A 14,955-nucleotide genomic window follows, 5' to 3' on the forward strand; every position below is an offset into this window, starting at 1 on the left:
CATTCAGCGTTCACATGCCTTCACATTCGATTTCCCTCTGATTCATTAAGTATCAGTTTCGTTTATGGAGTTGGTCAGTTTCGTATGTGGAAATAATCTCTCGATGGGAAGCACATGTCTTTAGAGAAGCATTCAATAATGGGACATTTCTTTGGAGAAAAACAAACATTGGTTCGTGTATGGCTTATTTGTTATCTCTAACAAATATCTAGTGTTTGTCGTATCCTTTTTCTTGTTTATGCACTTTCGTTTATCAAATTTAGAAATCCAAAAAGTTATTTTTGATTTTTGTTTATAAAATTCAAAATTTTAAAAAGATTTTCTTATTTTGGTTTTTTTGTTTATAAAATTCAAAAAGATTTTTATTTCATTTATAAAAATCAAAAATCCAAAAAGATTTTCATTATATTTGAAGGTTTTTTTTTAATTTGAAAAAAAAAACACAATAATATTTTCCTTATTTTGGAGGCTCATTGTAACAATGCGTTCTTCTTTCACATGCCAGATGAAAACATTCCAAGGGAACAACTATGAAACGAAACTTTTGTCCTAGTTAGGAGTCCCTAGAAACATGCTACATCATGTTGTCCACAAGTCTCATAGACCCTTTGTGTTCAAAGCCTTAATCAAATTTTTCACACTAAATTTTGTTCCCAATTAGGTTGTATTCACATTAGTCGACGAGCTACCTTTCTTTTCTCATGATGAGTAAAGAGATTTCTGCTAAGTCAAATTTTTTGCAGAGGTACAATTAGTCTTCATATCCAATCTTTTTCACACAAAATTTCTAACGAGGTTACACACAATGACACATGCCCAAGACATCTACGGTCGAAACCAACCGGGATATAGGTATGTCACGAATTTGTGTTCAAGACCCTAAGTCATTCTTCCGTGATGAAGGTGAAACCCAACAAAACGCAACTTAAAGAATTGACAGTCAACAATCTTGTTTAATATTTTAACGAAACATTTGTTTCAATGTATAAGTTTTGATGTTCAAAAGCTCATTTTCATTTCAATCGTGTTAACTTAATGAAATGTAATCATCCCAAGTTGTTTCTACCCAACAGATCTAGTTGTTTATTTATTTATTTTTGAAAAGAGATTTATTTTTGAACATTACTCTAACTTTCGTTACTTCAAAAATTTTCAAAGCCTACATGTTCTTGACTACACTGGTCATCCAATTATTTTTGCACAATTCTTTATACTTATGTTAAGTTGTAAATTTGTGTGAAAATGAAACCACCGATGAACTTTATGAAAAGATGACATTCGATACTCCTCAATGAGTTTTTGATTGTAATTCATGGGAAACCACACAAGCAATTTGTCATCTCTTTTGATGTCGAATGAAGAGATATTTTCCTGGGATTATATTGTTTTCATATCAAAGAATCTTTGATATCACAATTCCCACATTTTTTAATTTGCTTCTATCTTTTTATTTGGCACACTTATGCACTGTAATCCCTTAGGTTTTGGGTAATACCAAATCGAAACTTAGATTTTTCAAAGTCTGGCAAATGATTTTGATTATTAATCCTATAAGTGAATGAGCCTAACCTATGAAGGATGGTTCTCTATTAGTATCGAAAGTGATGGTGGTTGTGTAACACCCATGAAATTCAAGCCAAATTTAAATTTTTAATACATTTTAAAACCATTAAGTTATTACAGTTTGTTTTCAAAATGGTTCACACATCAGAGTATCCCCAGAATCAATCATGAAAATATGAGGAGGTGCACGATCACGCCTTCGCCTTCCCGCAATCATCAGAAGTGCCTGAAACAAAATCAACAACTGTAAGCTCGAAGCTTAGTGAGTTTTCCCCAAAATACCAACACCTTACAAATATAACCATATCATATAACAAACACAGAACAGCATGCATAATGAGCCTTCAGTCTGACTGGACCGCCTCACAGGCCTTCAGTCTATCTGGCCTGCTCTCCGAGCCTTCGGCACGTCTGGACCGCCTCGCAGGGCCTACAGCCTATCCGGACCGCTCGTCGGGTATGTTGGCCTACAGCACGAAGCATGACCGCCTCAACCCAACCCCCAATCAAACAAACATGTGCACATAAATATCATACGCTAGCACATATCATATAACAGTCAAACCGATCTAACATATCACTAACCATTGCAACATCCCAATAACCGGTCACTAACATAGCATTATCCTATAACCAGGACAATCATGTGCACATAGATATCATATAACTCTAGCATGTATATAACAGTCAAACCGATCTAACAGATCACAAAGCATAGCAACAATCCATAACCAGGATATCGACCTAACAGGTCACTAACATAGCATCATCCTATATACCAGGATACTGACCCAACCGGGTCACTAAAGCATAGCATATCACCATCCCAACTACCAGGATGTAAATCAGTAAGCATAACATGCAATAATCCGAATACAATCCATAAAGGGTCGGCCTTGGTGCCTTAGACCCTGTTGATATAGTGAGGAGAACTCACCTGGCATTGCTGAAGTCCCGTAGATAAAACTCCAACTGCTGGTTGACAGATTCCCGAACTGTCAACATCAAACAATACCCAATTAATAATTGGGTTCCAAGCCCCAGGTCCAAATCACATTCCAAAGACCCAAAAGTCAAGTAATGGGCCAAAGCCCAACATATGGCCCAATTTTCCAAATTGGGCCCAAACCTTTATAAGGTCTTACCATAAGGCCCAACCATTTAGTCCAGTCCAACATTCAACATTCTAATGGCCCAATATCACATAATCATAAAGGCCTAAACTATGGCCCATCTATGGCCCAATTTTCCAAATTGGGCCCAAACCCTCATATGGGCCTTACCCTAAGCCCATCAACATATTCTAGTCCATATGATTATTCTTGGATGGCCCAATAATAATCCAATCATCAAGCCCCAATAGAAAGGCCCAACAATAAACCCAAGTGAAATTAGGGTTTTCACATGAAATGACGATTAGGGTTAAGTGTTTCTCACTTAACACATTAAAGACTTAATCCATTAAGGACTTAATCCATTAAGTCCATCATTCTTCTAAATAAGTCATATGGTGTGATTGGGGTCAATCACATAATTCCATTCTAATGGCCCAAAAGTGGGTCCCAATAAACTCAAGCCCATAAATCCAATATTAAGGTTTTCTAAACCCTAGTTAGGGTTTCCAACCCCATCTTAGCCCAATAGGCCCAATTGATATGTCTTTTGATCAATTAAAGTTCATTAGACTCATTAAGGTTTCACTAGGCCCATTAGTCATCTGTTTGGGCTTTTAGGTCCATTAAGCTTCATTGGGCCCATTAGGGTTTATTAAGCCCATTAAGCCTCATTGGGCCCATTAGGGTTTCTTAGTCCCTTGTCCAAGCATCCAAACGAGTCAAAACACCATCAAAGCACACCGACACCGGACACGGCGGCCGGTGGCGGCAGCCACCACCTCACGGTGGTGGTTTGATTTTTCCTTTCATTATTCTACTTTGATACAATTTACAACGCAAAATCCGATATCACACACACATACTAATATAGACACACACGCAGCCACCCTAGCGGTGGCCGGTGGTGACACATGGTGGCAGCCACCACCTCACGGTGGTGGCAGTGGTCTCTTTTGGTTTCCAAACACGCAGCTACACATACCAGCCACCATAACACACACACGCACTCTTCTGATCGAAAACGAGCCTAACGACCCCATCTGGTGGCGTAAAACAGCGATGGCGGCGTGAAACAATGACGGCAGCGGTGACCATGGCGGCTTCACTCGACATCGGTAGCAGCAACTAATAGACAGGAAGGAGACGAGGCAGTCGGGGAAGGGCGTTAGCCGTAACAGTCGCCTGAAAAGACGACGTCGGCGACCGCAGTGGCATAAGAAGACGGAGAAGAGCGCTTCAGCAGCACCGGTTAATGGAGCAACGGTGTTTGTTGGCCCCCAGCGGTTCACAGCTTCGATGTATCAGATAGCAGCGACAATGCGCGGCTCCGTAGAAGGCCCACGACGTTGATTATGTGGTGGCTATGGCGACTATCGATTAGAGAGGTGACATCGCCGGAGAATGGGGGAGAGGGAGAGGGTGGCGGCTAGAGGGTGAAGAGGAAGTAGGGGATGACGGCTGCACATATCGTTCCTTGGGTTAGGGTTACCGGGTGGTAACGGATATATACCCCGATTCATAAAACTTCGCCCCATAATACCACATTTGGTCCCTCACTCTCCCATTTCTTTCAAATTAAACCCACAAGTTACCAAATTGCCCCTCCATGACGAATTCTTTTCAACATAGGTCCAAAATTTACCTTTCAGCCCCCAGCTTCCAAAATCTTTTCAATCTAAGCCCAACATTTACCAAACAACCCCTGCCTTCAAAAATCCTTACAAAATAAGTCCCGAACTTACACTTTAACCCTTGGAAATCAAAAGTATATCATTTGGCACCTCGAAACCAACACCCCACTAATTATTATTTGCTTTCAGACTATAATAATATTAAATAATATTAAATATTACTTCTCGGGGCCCGGGTTCATTATTTAATTATCTTATTATAAACGGGATGTTACAGGTTGATTTTTGGTTGGGATGTGTGAAATATCCATTGGGTTGGACGGTTCACGATATACACGAAGCTCGAGGCAAAAAGTGATCATCACTATTACATGTGGTGGTTTCTTATGGTGACGGTTAAGTACCTAATATTCCATGTGGCATTCTATTGCTGGTGAACGGTTTGAATTCAAAATTCACACCAGTTATATAAGGCAATTGCTCATTACTATTCCAATTTTCTGGAATTCTATCAAAGAACCCTAACTCTTCATCACGTATTTTCTCTCAAAAATTATCTCATTCTACTTCAATGGTGTGACAACCGTCACTTTCTGGTCAAGTCAAAGTCAAAGAAAGTCAACAAGTCAAACTGGTCAACTCAACTAGTGCTAATATGATTAGGGATTTCTGTATGGTTACTAATGTATGACTCTAAATCTTAAATGCAAAGTAACACTTGAAGGTTTCAAATATTCAAAATTCTAAACCCTAATCAGAATAAGGGAAGTAACAACTCTATAAAACACTATCACGTGCCCTTCGGGGGTGTATAACACTAAAAATGGGATGTAACTAAGTCTACTGTCTTTGAACTACGAAGAAAAACATCAATAAAGGCTCCCGACAAAGTCTCTCTCAATATCTCTCATTGTATCTATCTCTCTCCCAAATCTCTCCAAGTATGTGAAATCTCTCCAAATCTCTCCAAGTATGTGAAATCTCTCCCCAATCTCTCCAAGTATGTGAAATCTCTCCCAAATCTCTCCATGTATGTGAAATCTCTCCCAAATCTCTCCAAGTATGTGAAATCTCTACCAAATCTCTCCAACTATGTGGAATCTCTCCCAAGTCTCTCCAAGTATGTGATATTTCTCTCAAATCTCTCTATGTACCTTCCTCAGTCGAAAACAGCCCAAAACCAAAGGAGAAAACCCAAAGGAACCCTCTTGGTCCGGAGCCCTCTTAAGAACCGGACAATTTCGCCTCTCCCTCAGCTTCGGAACTCCTTCACTCCGGAAAGTGGCCCCGGAATGCCTTGCTTCGGACCATCTCGCATACGGCAGGAGGACTTCGCCCCGGACAAGCCTCACACCTCAGAAGCCATGGATCCACTCCGGAAGCTGCTGACTTCGCACTCCCCACTCTGGTACCATGAAAGAGCTTCGGAATTTGCACATTGGCTCCGGAATTCGGCATGTTGACTCCGGAACCCTTACAGGTTCGCTTCCTTCTCCCAGTTTTCGACCACTTTTGCTTTTTAAGCTCGTTTTTCATGATTTTCGCGTGGGATTTCACCCAAACTTATATTTTGACATATAAGACCATATATATTCATATTTTATTCACATTTTGGGGAAAATCTCAACTTAAGAACAATATCTAGTTGGTGAGATATTGAGTTAGAGTGTTGATTTTTCCATGAAGTGTGACTCAAGCTAACCCATATACCCACATAGGACAACCCTCAGTCACTATTCATCCATGCTTAAGTCAACTATTTGTCCTCTCACACCTCTCCTCCAGCTGGGAATTTGATCAAAAGTTGGAAACCCTCATATCTCCTTCCACTTTACTCACTTTCTCACCAAGAAGCAAACACTTCTCTCTCATTTCCCTCTCTAAGAACTCGAGACTCCAAGGCTGCCTTGGAGCTTTTCACCCTCATTAAGTAAGTATTCTCATCCTACATTGAACATTATTCACTCCTTCACTCAGATTATGAATATTTCATAACAAATAACACCATAATTGTTCTTAGAACTTCAACTCTCCAAGCTCCTACCAAGTGTTCTTGACTTGGAAACCCTTTCTCTTCAGCATACATCTAAGGAAATCACTCAAGGTGAGTTAATACCCCTACATTTTCATGTTTTCTTCTATTTTTAAGGGGGGGGGGGGGGGAATACAAGTTAATACACCAAAAACTTAACTAAATACAAACAACAGTTTTCATCAGAAAAGTTGAGTCCCATTCACGGACTGTTTTGACCATCTTAAACTTTTTCAAAACTGTTTTGTATTCAAGTACTTCAGGTTTATCTTTCTAATGACTACTTGCACATCTCCATACGATTTTTCTACAATTTACGGTGATTTTTATAAAACTGCCTATCATTTCAGAAACGAATTCGGACCAGCCTGTGAATATGAACAATTTCACACAAGTTAGAGACTTTAAAAAATAATAATAATAATTATGAATAAACTAGACACATTTACTAAACTCTCAGAGTTTACGGATTCAGTTTTCGACTTCGTATGATTTTTCTATGATCATTTTAAAACGGTGCAGAAATGTTAAACACCAGTTAACAGTTTACTACTTACACTTTGTAACATGTTGAGCAAAGTGTCTATCATTGATGACTCTATGTTTTACATGTGTTTTCTGCTGAGTTACATTTAAATGACAGAAATCATTCACTGAATTGTAAGAGTCCTTTATCATTGTAAACATACTACGTAAAGAGGGGATTTATTTCCACCACTCAAAAAGGTTTTATACTCAAAACACACGTAAACTCGTTAACGTAAGTTGTGAGACAATTCTCCAAATTGTACTCTTAGAGTACAGGTTAAAAATTCCTGTAAGTTATAACCAAAATCTCTTGTAGGGAGAGCGTGATAATTGTATATAGATCTATATTGGGATTGACACCCCACACCTAGCTGCTAGCTACAGCGGGACCTGCAGGTCTACGGGTGACAAAAGTCATAACAAATTCTAACGCCTGAGAAACGTTGTAGCAGGTCATCTAGTTGTAGTATGGTTATAAGGACTCACATAGGGATTTAACAACAATTAAAGTTTACGGGAAATTCTACTTTAAAAAGGGTTTTATCTATTTAAAACTGCATTCTTCGTTGCAACTACGAAACACACTCATACAGTCGGTCTTGGGATTTAAGACTACATAACATTTTATAAGGAAAATATTGGATTTTTCTTGTGTATACGTTACATTTACAAATAAGGGTTTTACAATCACTACAACCAAAATCACTACAACCAAAAGCTTATGAACTCACCAACTTAATTGTTGACACTCTTTCAAAACTACTTGTATTCTCAGGAAATCAGTGAAACAGGTAATCAACTGCTTTTGAGGATGGGACGCAAGACGTCAATTAATACATTTTTGTCATCATAATGTAATTGTTTTTGAAACATGTAAACTCATACTAAGGTGTAACTTTATCAATTATATTTATGATGATTGTATTTACTATGAGCACTATTATACTCGTTGTTGTGATACTATACGTGAAATCATTCCCACCCCCGGACGTTTCCGCCATCCTTGGTTTGGGGGTGCGACAGATTGGTATCAGAGCATTGTTTATAGTGAACATAGTATATCAAACCACATAATATATACAAACTATAAACCCAAAGGGACTAAGATTCTCTGATTTAAATGTTTTTCCCTACAAATATACTGTTAAAAATAATAAAAGCGTTATTTTTATGAAAAAGTATAAGTACATACATGCATACCGGTATTGTGTCACGTCTAAGGAAAACGTGAAAGTTAAAAATAGAGGAGTTATGCAATGTGAACATGCCTTGGGATATTCAATCAAGTCTGGGAGGAATATAGCCTGATCAACTATATTCGTCCGAGAAGTGACTAGTATATGTTGGGGGATAGTCATAGTGGACAACAAGTCTATCAACTTACCAACACCCATACAAGAAACAGGTTAAGAATCAAACACAACCGTTAAAGTACTATAGGAGTATTTTATGTTAACTAAGCACAATATTTCTAGATTCATTATGTTCCTCTTACACCCCTATTCTCGTACAGACGACATGGCAGGATTTCATTTACCCGGAGACCCCTACTTTCCGAACCAGGGGAATGGTGGTTGGTTAGAAGAAGAACCGGAAGAGGATCCAGAGGAAGTATTCGAGGAGGAGCCCGAAGAAGACCTCGAAGAGGATGAAGAAGAAGAATAATTGGAGGACGAAGAAGAAGAGGAGGAGCCGGAGGAGGAAGTCATCAACCCTCCTTACGTCGCCAGGGTGCCTGCGAACCGTTTTGGCTACAACGGGCCTGAGCCCGTTGGGCAACAGTGATCGAGAGATGGAGCCGTCAACAATGGCAATGATCACCATTTGGCGATCAACGGGGTTATTACGACCTCAGTCATGGGGGACCGGCTGACAGAGCTCTCCCATTCGTGATCCAGCAAATCACGAGTCTAGGGGACCAGAATCGGGAAATGGCGAATCAAGTTCGGGATCTCAACGCTGTTATAGAAGCCTCAAATGCTCGTACCAGGGACTTGGAAAGAGACTTCTATCCAATGGACCAACTCATCGAGGACCTTACCACCGTTCGGGCGGAGGTAAAGGAGTACCAGATAAGCCACGCAGCTCTCGAGGAGAGAGTGATCGCGTCCGAACGCCGAATTGCGGAGCTACAGGCAGCCTCGACCTCGTCTCCAGGCCCACAAGGGACCACCTGATACCACCCGCCTCGAGTAGTGCTTGCAACTACTCACGTTTTGTTATAAATTAGGTTTACGAGTATGTGTTGGGACTACTCTTTCCTGCAAGTAGTTTTGACCCTGCGTCTAAGTGATTACACTAGTCGAAGGGTCTATGTGCTGTCAAAATTTTCCGTTATGTTGATATAATGTAGACCTTCTATAAGGTCAAATTTTCCTAAGAACATGTACTAAATTGTATCAATGAAAATTGGCATGCATTTTATTTTATTGGGAGTTTACCTCAGATTGCAAAACATAGCATTACAAACGATTTGCTTATGGTAACTCTAAGATTATTTAATATATACCTCGAGGTTATATGTAATTAAGAGGCAATCGAATTAGAAATGGTGAGTCCGACTTGGATCCTGCTCCTTGTTTGGTTGTGAGCTCGGGGCAGACTCATTAAGTTCGACAGTCTATTGAACCTTAGTTACACACAACTAGTATACATTGAGTGGTCTTATGAGTAGATCAGGCATGGAACAAAGATTACAAGAGTTCAATTGAGTCATTACTACTAAATTCATGAGTTTATTCATATAGACTCCTACTATGAATTGTTTGCAACATTTGAAAAATCGAGAAATACTATACTTGAAAACTAATAACCTAGTTTTATGACACCCGACTAATAACCATTACTAAAAGACTTATACTCATTTCGTCTTTAAAATTCTATGACAGAAAGATGCCACCTTGTAGGTCTGCTAGACGCACTGGCGGAATGAAAACAAATCCACCACCGCCGCCTCCCCAGTATGATCCTGTTATGTTCCAGGCTGCGGTTACGGCCGCAGTGGCCGCTGCTCTGTCCCAAATTAGCACTGACAGTGCCAGGAGGACAGGGAGCGGTACTAATAACTCCACTCAAGGAGATAGCCAAGGGCGTTCGAGAGAGTGTTCCTATAAGTTCTTCACTAAATGCAAACTCGATTCGTTCAATGGTAGCGGGGGAGTCATCACTTTGATGCAGTGGTTCGAGAAGACCGAATCTATTTTCGAGATCTGTGTGTGCCCTGAAGCAAACAAAGTCAAATTCGCAGCTTGCACTTTCACCGGCAGAGCCCTTACTTGGTGGAACGGCCATGTAAAATCTCTAACTCTCGTCGTGGCTAATTCGATAAGCTGGGAATACTTGAAGACTATGATGCTGAAGGAGTATTGCCCAAGGGGTGAAGTGTAAAAATTAGAACAAGAACTGTGGAGTCTCAAGATGACGGGCTTTGACCTTGTAGCTTACACTGCCCGATTCAATGATCTAGCACTCCTCTGTCCGGCGATGGTCACTCCGGAAAGCAAGAAGGTGGAACAATATCTCTGGGGATTATCTTCCCAGATTCAACATAGCGTGTTGGCCTCACGGCCAACTACCTTCGACAGTGCCTAGGAGTTGGCACAACAGCTCATTGATCATCAGGCCAGCCACGACACTGTGACAACCACCTCCGATCGAGAAAAAGGAGGGAACAACAAGAGAAAGTTATGGAACAATAAAAAGAAGCAACTGGCGCAGGACCCTGCCAAGAGGCAACAAACTGTTACCATCCATGCTGCGACCACTCCTTCCACTCCAGCACCACTGAGACAATATGATGGAACCCTTCCCAAGTGCAACATGTGCAACTTTCACCACAACGGTCCTTTCCGTGAAATGCACTGCAACAGCTGTAACAAAAAGGGGCATACCGCCCGTTTCTGTAGGGCGTCTGCCCAACAAGCCAACCCGGCCACCAACGCCGGAGCAAGTCGAGCCTGTTACGGCTGCGGGGAAACTGGGCACTACAAGAGGGACTGCCCAAAAGCTAGAAACGCAAACACCGGCGGTGTCGGAAGGATCTTGGCCTTAGGGCAGGGAGAAGCAAGGGAGGATCCCATGGTGGTTACCGATATGTTTCTCCTCAATAACTCATATGCATGCATATTATTCGATAGTGGAGCGGAGAGGAGTTTCGTTAGCCACAAATTCAAACAATTATTAAAACAAAATCCCCAATCGCTAAAAGATACATACGTTGTAGAAATGGAAAATGGAAAGACAGAAAGCACTAACGACATATACTCAGGGTGTACCCTCACTTTAGACAATCACTCATTCAAAATCAATCTATTGCCGGTTTCAATAAAAAGTTTTGACATCATCATTGGCATGGATTGGTTAAGCTCAAATCGTGCTGACATTCTGTGTTACGAAAGGGTCGTACGCCTTAATCTGCCGAGTGGCGAAACTCTTGTCGTCCACGGCGATAAACCTAGTGCAAACCTACAAATCATCTCGTGCGCCAAAGCCCAAAAGTACCCCCGTAAGGAATACCACGCCATTTTAGCCCACGTAGTGGATAAGAAACAAGAGGTGAAAAACATCAAGGACATTCCGGAGGTCTATAATTTCTCGGACTTATTCCCAGAAGACCTTCCCGGAGTTCCACCCGTACGACAAGTCGAATTCCGAATCTACCTAATCCCCGGAGCTACCCCCGTAGCCAAAGCGCCCTACCGTCTAGCGCCAGCCGAGATGCAAGAACTATCCAGCCAGCTAAATGAACTGATGAGCAAAGGGTCCACTAGACCCAGCTTCTCACCTTGGGGAGCACCAGTTCTGTTTGTGAAAAAGAAGGATGGATCGTTTCGCATGTGCATCGACTACCGCGAGCTAAATAAGCTTACCATCAAAAACTGATACCCCTTACCCCAAATCGACGACCTATTTGATCAACTTCAAGGAGCCTCTTACTTTTCAAAGATCGATCTGAGGTCGGGATACCGTCAACTACGGGTTCAGGAGGAGGATGTTCCCAAAACGGCGTTCAGAACTCGATACGGCCACTACGAGGTTGTAGTAATGCCTTTTGGGTTAACAAACGCACCCGCAGTGTTCATGGATCTAATGAACCGGGTGCGCCAGCCTTACCTAGGCAAGTTCATGATTGTCTTCATAGACGACATCCAGGTCTATTCATGGAGTAAGGAAGAGCATAGCCAACATCTACGACAGGTATTGGAGACACTAAGGGCGGAGAAATTATATGCAAAATTTTCGAAGTGTGAATTTTGGATCCGAGAAGTTGACTTCCTCGGCCATGTGGTTAGCGAGAAAGGGATACACGTGGATCCCTCCAAAATCAAGGTAATCGAGAACTGGTCAGCACCAAATACGCCTACAGAAATCCACCAATTCTTAGGCATCGCTGGCTACTACCGGAGGTTCATCCAAAACTTCTCCAAGATTGCCAAACCACTTGCCACCCTAACCCAAAAGAGTGTAACTTTAAGCTGGGGAGAGAAACAAGAAACCGACTTCCAAACATTAAAATAGGCCTTGTGCAGCGCCCCGATTCTATCCCTGCCAGAGGGAACCGAAGACTTTGTGGTCTACTGCGACGCATCAAACCAGGGCCGTGTATGTGTGTTAATGCAACGAGGAAAGGTCATTGCGTACGCATCAAGGCAATTAAAAACGCACGAGGTCAATTACGCCACACATGACCTCGAATTGGGAGCAACAGTATTCGCCCTAAAGATCTGGAGGCACTACCTTTACGGAATAAAGTGTACTATCTTTACCGACCATAAAAGCCTTCAACACATCCTCAATTAAAAAGAGCTCAACATGAAGCAGAGACGATGGGTAGAATTACTGAATGATTACGAGTGTGAGATTTGTTATCACCCAGGCAAGGCTAACGTAGTAGCTGACGCCTTAAGTCGAAAAGAATACTCGGGTCGCCAAGTAAAGTCATTAACCATGACAATCCATTCGCACCTGTCCATGCAAATCAAAGAGGCCCAGCTGGAAGCTTTAAAGCCTGAGAATGTGGCGGGTGAGGCATTAAGAGGAATGTATAAGAATCTAGAAGTCAAGAGCGACGGAGCTCGTTATCTCATGAACTGAATTTGGACACCGAAATTCAGCAGGTTTAGGGACGTCGTCCTGAACGAAGCACACAAAACTCGATACTCCGTACAACCCGGTTTGGACAAGATGTACCTGGACCTAAAGAAACTCTACTGGTGGCCAAACATGAAAGCCGAGATCGCTACCTACGTGAGCAAGTGTCTAACTTGCGCCAAAGTTAAGGTGGAGTACCAAAATCCTTCGGGTCTACTCCAGCAACCTGCGATACCCGAATGGAAGTGGGAACGAATAACCATGGACTTCATAACCAAACAGCCTAAGACAACGGGTGGTCTTGATACCATTTGGGTAATCGTCGATAGATTGACCAAATCCGCGCACTTCCTGCCAATAAAGGAGACCGGCAAGATGGAAAAGTTGACTAGGACGTACATCAAAGAGATTGTACGACTACATGGTGTGCCGATATCCATTATCTCTAACAGAGATATTAGATTCACTTCACGGTTCTGGGAGTCCTTACAGAAAGATCTAGGGACCAGGCTAGACATGAGTACGGCCTACCATCTACAAACCGACGGGCAGAGTGAAAGAACTATTCAAACCTTGGCAGATATGCTAAGAGCTTGTGTTATTGACTTTGGTAAAGCTTGGAATATCCACCTACCACTTATTGAATTCTCATACAACAACAGCTATCATACTAGCATCAAGGTCGCGCTATTTGAAGCTCTTTATGGCCGCAAGTGCAGATCACCACTATGCTGGGCTGAAGTGGGAGATATACAGTTGGCAAAAGGGCAAGTCCATAACAGCACCCTCACTGGCCCTGAAATCATAAGGGAGACTACGGAAAAGATAGTTTAAATTCGAGAAAGACTGAAAGCATCTCGAGATCGACAAAAGAGCTACGCCGATAAGCGACGCAAACCCTTGGAATTCCAGGTTGGGGACCGGGTGCTACTGAAGGTCTCACCATGGAAAGGAACGATACGTTTTGGTAAACGTGGTAAACTAAATCCAAGGTACATCGGGCTATTCGAAATCCTTGCCAGGATTGGCCCGGTGGCATACAAACTTCGGCTACCCCAAGAACTTAACAACGTACACCCGAACTTCCACATGTCAAATTTAAAGAAGTGTCTGTCTGACGAGACTCTTTTGATTCCACTCGAGGAAATCGAGGTCAACGAGAGCCTCCACTTCGTAGAAGAACCGATAGAAATCATGGATCGAGAGATCAAGAGAACAAAACAGAGTCGCATCCCTATAGTGAAGGTCCGTTGGACCGCTAAACGAGGACCCGATTTCACCTGGGAATGCGAAGATCATATGAAACAAAAATACCCACACCTCTTCCCAAACTCTTGAAGTCCCGGTCAAAGTACTAATTTTAGGACGAAATTCCTTCTAACGAGGGGATAATGTGACAACCGTCACTTTCTGGTCAAGTCTAAGTCAAAGAAAGTCAACAAGTCAAACTGGTGAACTCAACTAGTGCTAATATGATTAGGGATTTCTTTATGGTTACTAATGTATGACTCTAAATCTTAAATGCAAAGTAACATTTGAAGGTTTCAAATGTTCAAAATTCTAAACCCTAATCAGAATGAGGGAAGTAACAACTCTATAAAACACTATCACGTGCCCTTCGGGGGTGTATAACACTCAAAATGGGATGTAACTAAGTCTGCTGTCTTTGAACTACGAAGAAAAACATTAATAAAGGCTCCCGACAAAGTCTCTCTCAATCTCTCCCATTCTATCTATCTCTCTCCCAAATCTCTCCAAGTATGTGAAACCTCTCCCAAATCTCTCCAAGTATGTGAAATCTCTCCCAAATCTCTCCAAGTATGTGAAATCTCTCCAAGTATGTGAAATCTCTTCCAAATCTCTCCAAGTATGTGAAATCTCTCCCAAATCTCTCCAAGTATGTGAAATCTCTCCCAAATCTCTCTATGTACCTTCCTAAGTCGAAAACAGCCCAAAACCAAAGGAGAAAACCCAAAGGAACCCTCTTGGTCCGGAA

The sequence above is a fragment of the Lactuca virosa genome, chromosome 7 (genome assembly GCF_052849685.1).
Source record: "Lactuca virosa cultivar CGN04683 chromosome 7, Lactuca_virosa_CGN04683_v6, whole genome shotgun sequence".
NCBI classification, from domain to species: domain Eukaryota; kingdom Viridiplantae; phylum Streptophyta; class Magnoliopsida; order Asterales; family Asteraceae; genus Lactuca; species Lactuca virosa.